Here is a 15,160-nt window from a genome sequence, read left to right on the forward strand (position 1 = left end):
ATTTTATACATTTGAAAACGTCAGTCTGCATAATGAGTACTTTTACTTTTGTACTTTAAGTACATTTTGATACCAATACTTTGGTACTTTTACTCTACATTTTGAATTCTGGTCTTTAACTTGTAACAGAGTATAACTATAATTTATACAGTGCAGTATTGATACTTTTACTTAAGTAAAACATTTTAGTACTTTTTCCATCACTGCCCTCTGCCGCCCCCACCCCTCCACACGACACGACAGATCCTCTCGAACACGCGCACGGAATATATACGGTTATATTACCGATGATAAATCACGGTTTGTCGTTTTCTATCGTATCAAAGGTCTCGATGCGGTTTTCGAGCGGTAGGAATTCGAGCAAAAGCCTCGCCCGCACGCGGACTATTTTCTCATAGTACTAGACGGCGCGCGGATGGATCCCTCAGTCTGGGTGCTCCGCGCTGTGTTCCACTATCGACCCACCAGTGCTGCTCGCCGACCAATCAGAGGCGTCATATAAATACTATGTTTTATCCATGGGCCAATCGGGGCCGTCATATAAATACTATGTGTTATCCTCTGGGCCAATCACGACTGTCACATATAAATACTATGTTTTCTCTCTGGACCAATCGAGGGGGAAGTTATTGGGATAAAATAGGCATTTGAGCGCACGTGGCGGCAATTCCAACCGCCTCCCTCCCTCCATCCCATGCCTGCAGCTCTCTCTCTCTCTCTCTCTTTAGCTGCAGTGAGAGCAGCAAGATGGCAAGGGTCTCATAACACCACCACACACCCATGTTGTACAACACAATCCAAACACGTCACACACACACTAACAGTGGTGGAAAAAAGTACTCGTTTTTTACTTAAGTTACAAGTAAAAGTCCGGAATTCAAAATTGACTTGAGTAAAAGTACAAAAGTATTGGTATCAAAATGCACTTAAAAGTACCAGAAGTGAAAGTACTAATTATGCAGAATGTCCCATTTCACAAGTTTTCAAATGTATAACAATCTTTTGAAAATAGCAGATCTACAAGCTCACAATGCGTCGCATTGTGAGCTTGGATTGACTATTTTCAAATGGCCGAAATGTATATAGGGCTGAAGTGGTTACTGTATGTTTTGTAATAATAATACAAATCTCCAAAGTAACTAGTAACTACAGTTTTCAAATAATTGTTGTGGAGTAAAAGAACAATATTTGCCTGTGAGATGTAGTGGAATAGAAGTAAAAGTATTGAAAATTGGAAATACTCCAGTGAAGTAAAAGTACCTCAAAATGTAAATGTACTTAGTTACTTTACACCACTGCACACTCATGTAGTATTTATAACCTATTAAATTGATTACTTCGATTAACATCCTCCCTGGGATTTGAACCCTGGACTCCTTGCCCCTGCTTTCTTGGAAAACAAAAAACAAAAAACACATTTCTATCACTCATTCTTTCAAGAACCATTCCTCACTTGGCCAGGAGAGATATTGTGCACATGAGCTTCAGGCAGTACTGCTTCTCAGTCACCAGTAGGAGTCCTACCCGACACCAGGGTCTCAATGTCTCAATGGAAGAGTATGGAGACCACCTCCAACCACTGCAGATGTACTAGTTATTTTGTAATAGCATACTACTAAACTCTACCATACAGACATAAAATCACGTTTTATTCATTAAAATAAGTTCTGGATTGCAGCTTTATTTCAACTCGGTGTGTAAAATGTAACCAAATGGCTACATATTTACACTCACTGAGTTACAAGTGGTTTAATTAAAACCTTTACGGTTTTACTGTGAATTATTTGCATACTCTTGGAATGACAGAACACTAAGCCAGTGGTTCTCAAAGTGGGGTCTGGGGACCCCCAGGGGTCATTGATGGGGTTCAATGGTGATTATTGATTGCATCATTAGCCTACATAATACAAGTAGATACAACTAGAGTACAATAGTTATCTCTTTAACTACAGTAAACAGACAGTATAGGAATTCTGGACCAAATAATTAATTATTAATACAAATTAGCAATACAAATGTTGGACATTCCACAGTTTGGTAGGCAGGAGGGAGAACAGTCTAAAAATGCCTGTGGTCCCAGAGATCAAATAGATAAATAAAACAAAACATATCAAATGGGGGTCAGTGGCCTAATGCATATCAAATTGATTGTCAATGAAATGAAAAAGGTTGAGTATACTGCACTGGGCTACTAATTCAAATTATAATCAGTGATGGCATCCAGTTTTGGCACACGGTTTTATAAATTAATTACTTAAGGTCAGTTGGGAATTTCGCGGGTGGGGGGGATTTAGGGAGGACCATTTAATGTCTTACAATCCATTATGTAGTGTGATTTGCTGACCCAAGTGTAATGGAGGAGCCCAAGGACTGACAAACGTTGTATACTTGCACTTAGAACTATGAGATGTCAGAACACTCGACACTCTCACACAGTGGATCCATCGTTAAAAAGTGAGTTCTACACGTTAACGTCCTCCGAACGGGCCACCTGAGGACAGCGAAAACACTTGCGCTTTGTTTAGACTGCGAGCTAATCCAAATGTGTTTCTCAAATGTGGTATTCCGACATTGTGCACCTGTCTGCATTGGTTGCTGTGGTTTAACAACATTACATCGGCGTGAGCAGGGTTGCATTGCTCATGGGACGGCCTTGCACGCCGTGCAGGAACCTATTTGACCAGGAGCACGTGCAGGAACACGCATAGATTTAAAACAACTTTAAATTCACACCTCAACAAAGTTTACAAAGGCTCCCGACTCACACCAGGTGGATTAACATAGGAATGAGCCTAGATGCATATCAACTGTGTCCATTGTGTGACCTGTAGTGTAGGTGTTAAGCGACGTGCGCGTCATCATGTCATTAAAATAGAGTGCAACCACGTTCCAATTAAGCATTACACTGGGCGTGAGTAATGCTTAATTTTATACTCTGTCGTATGACGGTGTCGCTTGCCGAAAACAGCCGAACTGCAAGCTTGCCACGCGTTGAATCGTGACACGTAGCAAGCTTGTATTTTCGGCAAGTGACCCATTAAAATCGGGAAAGCACCTGCGTCATTTTAGATTTGAACCACTTAAACCAGGGGTGGGAAACTTTGATGATGGAGAGGGCCACTATATTTCCACACTCACTCCAGAGGGCCACATCGCATATACTGTCGGGCCATTCCATGTCACACAAAAGTAGCAAAAATAGCAGATCTACAAGCTCAAAAGCGCGTTTTGAGCTTGTAGATCTGCATTTTTTTGTTTGTTTTTGCTATTTTTTAATTGGAATTTTTAAATGTAACCAGTTGGTTACATTTGTACGCTTTTAATTGGAGTTATAACAAAATTTCAAATGCATTTAGTTATAACTTGTGTTAACTTTATGAACTTAAAAACAAATACATTGGACATAAAAAAGACAATAGAATTTTAATACTAGTCATTAAGCTACTAATATAGACTATTTAAAGTGGGTCATGTTTGCACATTTGGAATTGTAACAGCTGAAATCAATAATATATCAATATCCGATATTAACCTGCGGGCCGCATTAAGTGAAGGTGGGGGCCGCATGTGGCCCCCGGGCCACCAGTTGCCCATGTACAGTATGACTTAAACCATTATTTTATACTTTGGCTATTCAAAAATGGCAGATATACAAGCACATAGCACGTCATAGCTTGTAGATCTGCTATTTTTGAAAAATCATGGACATTTGTGCAAATCTTTGAACATTTTAAACTCAAATCTTTGCTACTGGGGGGTTCCTGGAACAGAATATTTTGAGATGAGTGGGGGTCCGCAGCCAAATACATATACTTTTGGGTGTGCTTGGCATGAGAAAAGTATGTGTCCGAGTGTCCAGACCTCAAACCACCTAGGAAATAGGAATATGGTTCCTATCTGATTTGCAAAACACAGTTTGACATGTGGCTTTTGTCTGTCCAAACTTGATAAAACTAATTTTGGGCTTCCAGTCTGAACATAGACTCATAGTACAGCTTTGGTGCCAAGGCTCTCTTCTCAAGAAATGAATTTGCACCATCAGTACATGACAGGACTTTGAGTCAGCTTTGTCAGTTAACTTATATTTCAAAGATGCCTTTCAGAGCTTACAGCCCATTGCATGGTACCTTATAAATCAGTAGACATGTGGTTTTCTTTACACAGGCACAGTCACAAATACTCACTTTCCGTGTCGGATTTATTTATTTTTACCATACATTTTTGTATAGTACAGTTCTGAATACTACTTATTGCTATGACTTACAATTTCCAATTTAGGCATTTAGTAGATGCTCTTATCGAGAGCGACAGGGCAAATGACGCAATTAGAGTGCAAAAAAAACAATTGAGCACGACAAAGAGCCGGTAAACATCCAACATAGCATCTGTCTAAACAACATGATATTTACAGTAAATAGTAAATACCATTCTTAGTGTTTGTGGACAAGCAAACAGTACATATCGATATCGGTCTAAATAACATAATGTGAACAAGTAAACAACACACATCTGCCTAGTATAGCATCTATTGAAAAACAAACAGGCAACAAGAAGTGATACAAGGAAAGAGGAGTGCTAGGAGGTGTGGTGGTTTCTGAAGAGGTGAGTGCTAGGGGGTGAGGTGGGGTCTGAAGAGGTGAGTGCTAGGGGGTGAGGTGGGGTCTGAAGAGGTGAGTAGGGGGAGGTGGACTCTGAAGAGGTGAGTACTAGGGGGTGAGATGTAGTCTGAAGAGGTGAGTGCTAGGGGGTGAGGTGGGGTCTGAAGAGGTGAGTAGGGGGAGGTGGACTCTGAAGAGGTGAGTGCTAGGGGGTGAGATGTAGTCTGAAGAGGTGAGTGCTAGGGGGTGAGATGTAGTCTGAAGAGGTGAGTGCTAAGGGGTGAGGTGGAGACTGAAGAGGTGAGTGCTAGGGGGTGAGGTGGAGTCTGAAGAGATGAGTTTGTTAGAATGTCTACAGCCCTGCCTGAGGGTGGATGTCAGAGGTCATTACACAGTTTGGGAGCCAGGAAGAAGAGTCTAGGGCGTGCGGAGCGTTGGCCAGGGTGTTTAGGGAAGGGAGCTGGGACAGACGTCATGTGTTAGCTGATATAAGTGAGCAGGAAGGTGAATCATGTCCTGAACATAAGGGGATGCCATCATAGATATATGAAGATGCTGCATTGGCCACTGGGGCCGTACGTCAATGTCACAGCCATATTGGCAGGGCCAACTTGCCATAACTTCAATGTAACAAATATGCTTGAGTATATAGTATATAAGCACCTGAGACTAAAACTAGTTTAGTTTTTATAATCATTATTCATTACAGAATCACTGGTCTACTGCACTGGTCCTCGCTTAGTTATGTCCCTGGGGACCAGGATTGTATTCTAGTCAGGGACTAATTTAGAACGGCAGGATAGACAACCTGCCAGTTGTCAGGGTCCCCTTGACTGGAGTGGAGAACCATCTATCATGCCCAATACATGTTTCATTCATCATTTATTTACCCCTGAACTTTGCGGTCTATGATATATCCCACCCCATAAATTCACGTACAGTTACGTGTAAACGGCTACTCCCCATCCCTGGGGAAATTAATGTCAGTCTTACTGTACTTAACTGTGTTCACACTTATCTCCAACACACAGGTTGCACATGGTTCAATAAACTAAATTAAGTGTCACTGTCAAATAAAAATGTGTGTGTTCACTCCACAATAACCCATTTTAACTCTGCTGGCCTGCCTAGGTAACAAAGTACCATGTACCAAGTAACCATGTTGTTTCAGCCAGCGCTGTATGTGAAATTGTGTTATAAACATAATTGATGAATGGTGTGTGTGTGTGTGTCCACCAGCCAACATGATCACAATCCCCATCTGCTGACAACAAAATTACGACTTCTCAAGCTTCCAGAGCAGTCCTGTACACACCCTGAATCTATATGACATTAACCTGACGTCCCTATTTTTGGGCATGGCAAAACGTGCGCACCCACACCCACACCCCCACACCCACACCCACACCCACACACACACAAAATGCAGTTGATGCGCACAATGTGGCTCTACCTCTAGATGTGAGTTTTTTAAAAACCCAGACATTGGGAAGGAAATCTATGAGTGGAACCATCACCTATATAATAATGATAATAATAATAATCACTTACACGACCTATAACACTCAAGATTTCACAGTCCTATATAGATGGAGCTCAGAATAAAGGTGACAACAGCAGTGCAGTAACATGCCAGTCAAGATATGACCACACTCCCTGTCACATATGCTAATAATTATTTCTACACCATAAAAACAAATCAGCCCCTGCAGGTTGCAGATCTTCAGCATTAGGGGTCCAGTTGGTTACATTTGTACGCTCTCGGAGTTGCAAAAAGATAAAGTAGCACTGGGGATTTTATGGTGTATACACTGCTGGAAACCATAGTTACTATGTATATGCTAGAATACGTGTCACTTTCAACATCTCACTATGTCTCTATAACACGACAACATGCAACACATTTCATCACAACACCTGTGTGTGTGTGTGTGTGTATATGATCTAACATAAAACTAATAATTCCAAAAGCCCAGTCGCCCTACATTTTAACAAAGTGTCACAAAAATATGTGGGAATTGAGAAAGTACCGCATCCACAACCTCCTCCTACTTAAAAAGAGAGGCATACTGGATATACACCCTATGCACACTGCAGCCTGGCATTTTAAATGAGGACTACAACATATCAGCTTTCCTTTAAACATTGACCGGGTGACTATAAACATGGACTGTGTCTTCTTTCAATGTTTTCAACAGCTTTTTGTGGACTGTTGAGTAGACCGTTATCAATCTGTTTCCCCTTGTCTCGAGAGTAACGCAATAAACACATAGGAGAAACGTTCCACCTCAACGTAATTACGAGATGCAAAATTTACACTTTAAATATTGTTTAACCTAATGTTACCTTATGCAACACATTGCACTGCATAAGGTTACATTGTTGTGTGTTGCCTTCACTTTATGGTATCTTATTGTATTCTTGAACACTTTGCCACATAGTGAATTGCTGTTTGAACAGTATAGTTGCCCTGTTCCTTCAACCAAACTACCTATTAGTTGGGGTATTTGTAAAACTTAATATCTAAATATTTAAACTATATCTCTATTTTGGGATATCGTGTTTAGTGGGAGTTATAGAAATTCGTTTCTGGGTGTATAATATAAACAAGTCTGCAATTTTGTCCCTATATGTCAGTACTCTGGTCACGTGCTGTGATTGACTTAGATGAGGGGGGGGGGGGGGTTCACTTATCAATTCACCTGAGGAAGGCCAAAATGTAGCTGTGTTATGTACTGACACTTATTCCTGCACCAGCGACAACTGGACGTGCGCAACAGTCTCATTTGAACTCAGACACACACACACACACACACACACACACACACACACACACACACCACAAAGAGTTGGCTAAATGGTGCAAAGTTATAAAGGACATTGATTTAAACACACAGCAAGCAGCAGACCAAAGGCTGCAGCCTACATAAATATGGTGCACCAATATGTATGTGTGGTCAAAGCGCAGACATTTTTAATTACAAAATGTTCTCAATTGCGTTGGCAACAACCCACGGTGGCACTCAGCTGCTTACAGTCAGTGACGTGACCAATCGGTGGACGGGGAACTTTGACAGCTTCATGACCATTTTCATGCATTTTTCCCTTCGCAGATGAGTAAGGCTGGGAACGAGGCTAGTCAGTGGGTTATATATGGGCTTAAATTAATTGGAGCAGATTTATAACTTTTCCCAAATGTGAGAGAGAGAGAGAAGAGAAACACACACACACACACACACACACACACACACACACACACACACACACACACACACACACACACACACACACACACACAGACAGAGAGAGAGAGAGAGAGAGACAGACAGTCAGACACACGGGCTGTAGGTAGCTCACCTCCACCTTCGGTGCTCAGCCCGTTCAGAAGCTGGCTCAGGCCGGGTTCCTCGTTCTCTCCTGCTGCTGCCATGCTCTCTCTTCTCTCTGACTGTCACTGTCAAATATGCAACATAAAATGCCCTAAAGATCGTCTAAAATGCACGAAATAACAAAAAACCTTCTCTCTGTCACTGACAAATACAACAAAAAATGGCTGAAAGATAATCTAAAATGTACAAGATTGCGTTGGATCCTGCACACAGCACGGGTGTTGCCAATGATGACTAATTAGGGCCAGTGGTGGAAGAAGTACTCACACGTTTTACTTAAGTAAAAGTATCGATACTGCACTGTAGAAATACTCTGTTACAAGTAAAAGTCAAGACCGGAATTCAAAAAAGTAAAAGTACAAAAGTATTGGTATCAAAATGTACTTAAAGTGCCAAAAGGAAAAGTAGGCTACTCGTTATGCAGAATGTCCCGTTTCACAAGTTATCAAATGTATATAATGTATTTAAAAAAAACTTTGAAAATAGCAGATCTACAAGCTCAGGCTATTTTCAAATAGACAACGTTTAATTAGGGGTGAAGTGGTAAATGTTTCTTTTGTAATAATAAACTAAATCTACAAAGTAACTAGTAACTAAACTTTTCAAATAATTGTAGTGGAGTAAAAGTACAATATTTGCCTCTGAGATGTAGTGGAGTAGAAGTAAAAGTATAGGAAAATACTTAAGTACAGTACTTGAGTAAATATACTGAGTTACTTTACACCACTGATTAAGGCTCAGTGTAGCAGAGTCTCTCCAGTGAGCTAACATGACCAATAGCAGCACTGGAATGGAGCACAACCTTAATTAGTATTTAGTATCATTGGTCATTTGTGAAGTAAGTAAGGAAGCAGCACAATTTCTTGTCAACATGGCTGCTGTGCATAGAGCCATTTGTACTACAAAGTATAAAATAGACTTAAGTGATACCGCTGAATATCTTGTTCCATGAGGTTACACTATTTAGAACGAGTAACCGCCCCGCCCCCGTCCATTGAGTTCAATTGACAGGTGGCGCCATCTTGGGAGGTTTTCAGCTATTACTTTGAATGATGTGATGCCATGTTCTCTTTCTGTCCAATTTAAACTGGGAAAGCGTGTCATTTTACATTTTTGCTTTGGCTATTCAAGAATAGCAGATGTACAAGCTCACAGCGCATCACCAAGTGCCGTGCTGTGAGCTTGTACATCTGCTATTTTTGAACATTAAAAAAAAAGGCATTGTAGAATCGGCCTCAGGTCTCAATGGCAAGCCAGGAACATGTCTCAAATCACTTATTGTAGGCCTACACTATGTTTGACAGTGTTAACTTCAATAGCTATGCAATATTTTCAATAATCAGTGTGCAACCTTGAGGTTCAAATGTGCACTCCACAACGGAGCATGGTGCTAAACATGTAAGTGAAAGATAAATGCAGGGAATTAAATGCAAATGCCAAAGTACAACAGCCTTTGAAAAATAAGGCGGTTATGTGATGCCAGTTGTCCAAATTCAGCGTGTGATATGCTTTCTGACTGTTACACACCTGACAAGACTGGCTCTCACTGAACTTTCCACTTGCTAGGTTCCAGATAATCTGTATGTTTGTGTGTGTGTGTGTGTGTGTGTGTGTGTGTGTGTGTGTGTGTGTGTGTGTGTGTGTGTGTGTGTGTGTGTGTGTGCCGCCGTAATGTGTGTTGACGCTGTGCAAACAGAGGCTGTGTGTAACATCAGAGAGTTCTTGGGAACCTTATCTCGCTGTAGGGCTGTCAACTGCAGAGTTATGTAAATGTACATAGTATGAGTTGGGCATATGATAGCAGCAGAATGGCCTCTGGCCTTGCCTGCAGGAATACACTAATGTACAGCTGTAAGAACGAAGACAATAGAACAATGGTGTCTCTCACACTGACACCTTGTCACTCATGCACTCAATTTTCATATTTCTTACATTTTAACGCAGCAATTGCAAGCCAGCCAACCAGCCACACGACACAAATCATTAAGAGAGCTGAAAGTTTTATTGTCCGTCCATAATGTGTCCAGTGACAGCAAATGGTGGCTATCTAATTCAGGAATAGAAGGGATATCATATGTTGTGATGAAATGTCTTGCATATGTTGTCGATCGTGTTATAGAGACATCGTGACATGTTGAAAGTGACACGTATATACTAAGGAGATTAGCATAAACATATATAGTAACTATGGTTTCCAGCAGTGTATACACAATAAACTCCCAAGTGCTAATTTATCTTTTTGCAACTCTGAGAGTGTACAAATGTAACCAACTGGACCCGTAATACTGAGGATCTGCAACCTGCAGGGGCTGATTTGTTTTTATGGTGTGGAAATAATTATTAGCATATGTGACAGGGAGTGTAGTCATATCTTGACTGGCATGTTACTGCACTGCTGTTGTCACCTTTATTCTGAGCTCCATCTATATAGGACTGTGAAATCTTGAGTGTTAATGGTCGTGATTATTATTTTCATTATTATTTGTTAAAATGCTGGGTTAGTGTTAAATAGCTCTATATTCCCACAGTAGTCATTGCTATGGAGTGTTTTCTTTTCAGGAATGGGGTCTCCCCGTCTCTCCAGTTCTTAAGAAGAATAAAAACTTTTTCGGGATACCAATTTTATCCAATCAGGAGAGAGAAGTCATACAGAAGTCCGTATATTTTGATGCCAATACTTTTGCTTGTAGTTTCTGTTCAGTGAGCTAACACTCCAACGCAAGTCAAATGAACTACACACCGGAGAACAAGCACTCCCACAGCCTCGCAAGACATCATGGGAAATGGATGCGGCTAAAGTCTCGGCTTGGGTTTCAGATGTGCTGTCTGAAGAGAATGCTCCAGAGTCCAGCTTCCATCATCATGTCCTCATCAACACTGTCCGAACTTGTCACCTGTGTGATGCAGGAGACAGGAGTGAGAATGCCTTGAATAAAACATATCCCCACCGGCCATACACACCAATGACCAAGGTTTGTACATGTTAGGCATTAAGTATGCCATGTAGCTGCTCAATATTGATTTATTGCCCACATCTGCTAGTTTAAAATTCTGTTATTAAAATGAGCTACTTGGTGTTGAGTGCTATATTCTTTCTCCATGCCTATTTCACAGCACAGTGCTCTCTGATTGGTTGGATGCCCTGTTCACTAGTGTCAAAGTTAAGGTTTTCTTAACTTTGATGCTACGCTTTTTGCTATCGAGCACCACAGCGCTGTGGAAAAGCGTAGAAACACTTGTCTCCATTGACTTTGCATTGAAACTCGACGCTCAATCAGTAAGTGCCAGTGTCGTGCCGCTGCTGGTAAACATATGCCTTATATCCACAGCAGGCATATTTTGCATGCACACTGGAGAGGTGCGATAGCATGGCGGGTGCAGATTGCAGCACAAGGCTTGGTCTCCACCATTTCTGCGTGACCATGACCGTGCATTCACACTCAAACACACGCTGCTCCTTCCAAGCACCATGCAATCATGCAAAAAAGTCGTGCCGTAGCTGTGAAAGCGGAGAGCTCATTTTCCCGCCCTGTGTGGAGTGGTGTGAAAAAGCGCTCATGATCATAAGGAGTTCCGGGGGCCTTTATTCCCACCACGGTCCCGCCCGCTGGAGGCCCGTCGGTGTGATGCAGCTGAGAAAGCAGGCACGGCGACCGGGCAGTTGGCCAGGCGTGCTGTCAGCGAGCGGTAAAGACAGCTGTTTTTTTGCCGCGTGAATGTGAGCTATTGCGCCCGTTTCACTGCGCCCGTGGGAAATCATCATCAGCGCCTTTTTATTTATGTTCACCGGTCCTTTGATGTGTGGACGCAGGGAGGGAGAGAGAGGAGGAGGGAAGGGGGGAAGGAGGGAGGACAGGCAGACAGGCAGAGAGGGAGGAAAAGAGGAATGGCCCGAAGGCTAGCGATGAGCTGTCAACTGTCCATCCCCCGCCCTGTATTTCTTTCTCACCCTCTCTTTCTACCACCCCCCCTGTATCTCCTGCTCTAACGGTCTCTGTTTCTCACTCTTCTGTTTTCTCTTCTCGTAGTTTTCGCTCTACAGTAAATATCGTTGCCAAAAATAGCTAATCTACACGCTCACAATGCATTGCAATGTGACACATTGTGAGCCTGGAGATCGGCTGTTTTCGGTGAATGTTTGCCCCAGAATGGGGACGTGAGGTTTCAAGTGGTTAATCAGACATGGGCTTGAAGTGAACAGTGTATGTCTGTCTCTGTCTATGTTTCTCTCTCTCTCTCTCTCTCTCTCTCTCTCTCTCTCTCTCTCTCTCTCTCTCTCTTTCTCTGCGTGCCTGGGATGCCTCCCGTTTTCCCTGCACTCTTAATTACTGCCTTGGCGAGCCGTGTCGGCAAGCTGAAATAGTTTTGATAAGAGGTCTGGCAGAGTTTACATCTGTAATTTGACGGCTTTCGCTTTTACGGGGTACGTGGCCACATCTGAGCCCCTGGGGCTTCGGGCCGTGGAGGTTTGTATTTTTAGAGCCATCGCGCCAGGCCCCCGGTGGTACAGGCCACATCATTTTGGTTGGTCGAGCCGCCGATTGAAAGGCGTCCAGCGTGGTTGAGCTGGCGCTGGGTGCCAGCCAGGCAGCGGTGACCGCTGGGGCTTGCTGGGAATCATGTCATGCGTGGTGCTCTGGTTTAGATGAAAGGGACATGTGTGCTGCATGGAAGCCTATTATGTTATTATATGTGCCCCGTAGGACATGAAGGAAATGCACTGTATTCTGCAGACATGATTCCACTGTTCATCATTAACAGTATATGGTGGAAATAGAAGCATCAGAAATCTTCGACTTGTGAGTCGTGGCCTGTGGGGCCATTGTGGAGGAAGAACTAAACCTGCCGTCCCTATTTTGGGCATGCCATTACATGTAAAAATATTTGGAAATTGTAAAAAAAAAAAAAAAACTTGTACGTCCAAAACTGTTTCATTATTATTTTAAAAACATTAAAATTAATGAAAAGAGCAGATCTACTGTACAAGTTCCCAACACGTCGCATCGCACTAGTTTTGTGCGACACTCTTGTATGATGAAGTAGGGAATTAGTTTACAGATTTTCTTTTTCAATATGGAGATACGTATATATATCGTAGATCGGCTATTTCTCGTGTCATAGAGAAGCTTTGATTGGATGGAGGGAGAAGGGTTATAGGAGAATCCACTGCAAAGCTGTGTGAAAGCGTCTCATTGCCACGACAACACTTACAACAACAAAACCTTTGTGTGATAACACGCTCTTGCATTCACCTGGTCTCACCCTGTGTGAGCCCCCCCCCCCCTTCTTCCCCCAAAAATCTAAATCAAGTTGAAGGGAAGATTTGACAACATAATCTGGAACGTAATCACCTCACACTCGGGAAGGTTTCCATGCTGAGGGAACCGTGAGACAGTCGGAGCATCATCTGTGGGGGAGATTACGGCACTGTCGAAAGGGCACGGCTCACAATTAGCTTGTACGCTATTCTTTGAATTAAAGTCTTAAGGACTAATCGTGCTTTTCTGCTGGATACAGCGGTGTCTCTGTGAACATGAGGCTGTTGACACACAGCAGGGAGAGCTGGCTCCAAGGATCAACCCAAACGCACTGTTGTTGGGCACGTGCGTGAGACCATGTGTGTTTATGCCTGCAATGTGTAGTGCTACTACTGCTACAGTATTATGAAATGTTAAGTAGTTAGGTCCTCAAGGAGGACATTCAAAGTACAGTATCAGCACTAAGTTGGACGGGGAATAAACCAATTGTTTGAAAATAAATGAAAATTGTGAAACATGCTCACAATTTGTGTACATGTTTACATATTAATTGGCATTATGACTTATTTGGGACTCAAAACAAAAGGTTTACGACTTGTTTTGGACTTGAAACAAAAGGTTTAGGACTTGTTTGGGACTCGAAGCAAGACGGTACTTGGGACTACTTGGGACTACTTGGGACTTGCCTGTCTTGACTTGACACTTGACTCGGGACTCGAGAGCAAAGACTTGAGACCTACTTGTACTTGCAAACCAGTGACTTCGTCCCACCTCTGGATGTGCAAGATCTGCCACGTGGGCCGCGGCCATAGCTGACAGTGTCAGCTTGCAGATCTGCTATTGTCGGCGTGCAGCAACAGCAGTGCAACTAAATTAGACATAATGGGTTCCGGGAGCTCAATGTTCTTTGTCCCCAACTTTCCTTTGTGACAGAGCGAGGCTTAGCACCTACTGGTGCTAAGCTAACGGTCATCCTCCTTAATGTGGCTTAAACGCTGTGGCTAATGAGAGCTGCCAAGCACTTTGGTGCCACCGATAAAACAGCCGCCGTTAAATGTCCCCGGCCAAGTTGGCACCGTTGTCCCTGAGCATAACACCCCCAAATGATCCCTAAAGCTCTAGCACACGCTTGCTTACTTTACACACACACACACACACACACACACACACGCGCACACACACGCACACGCACTCACACGCACACACACACACACACACACACACACACACACACACACACACACACACACACACACACACACACACACACGACAATATTATTACAATATTACACATTTCTTTGACATTGGCTTCTGACTGAGTGGAAACAAACGCATCTGGCCAGTTCATTTGTAGCCAAGCCTGTCCTCTCTGCTGTGTGCGTGTGCGCGTGCGCGTGCGTGCGTGCATGTCTGTCCATGTGTGTGTATTTTACACAAATGCAGGCGGAAGGGACAGAACAGGCCGGAGGGCAGCCGTAGCGGACTTCATAAGCGCAAATCCCGTTTGATCGCAGGGATAGCGACGTTTTAACGTGCGTTTATTGCTTCAGCTTCCAGGTTTTGGATTCCATTTCACCACCGCTGTTCCTGTGTAAAAGCAGCTGGCTCTCTGCCAGACATTAAAACCCAGGCAGTGAAAAAAGAAAAAAAAAAAAGCTTTTGTACTTACTACTTAGGAAAGGTTAAGCCACACGTAATGTTGACAGTCAAACAAAAACAGGTGTCGGTTTTGGTCAATGTTTCCTGTTGCTCGTGCACATCAGAAGACTGTGTGCCGTGGGTACAATTTTATTTTATTTAATTTTTGCTATGTCAGGGTTGGATTTGCTGGGGGGTGGGGTGGGGGGGTTATTGCATGCCTCTGCTTTTGATATATCCCCCTCTGGTTACTCATTTTTATGGCCGGTGAGGAT

Source organism: Gymnoscopelus braueri, assembly GCF_963280865.1.
Source record: "Gymnoscopelus braueri genome assembly, chromosome: 23".
Lineage (NCBI taxonomy): Eukaryota > Metazoa > Chordata > Actinopteri > Myctophiformes > Myctophidae > Gymnoscopelus > Gymnoscopelus braueri.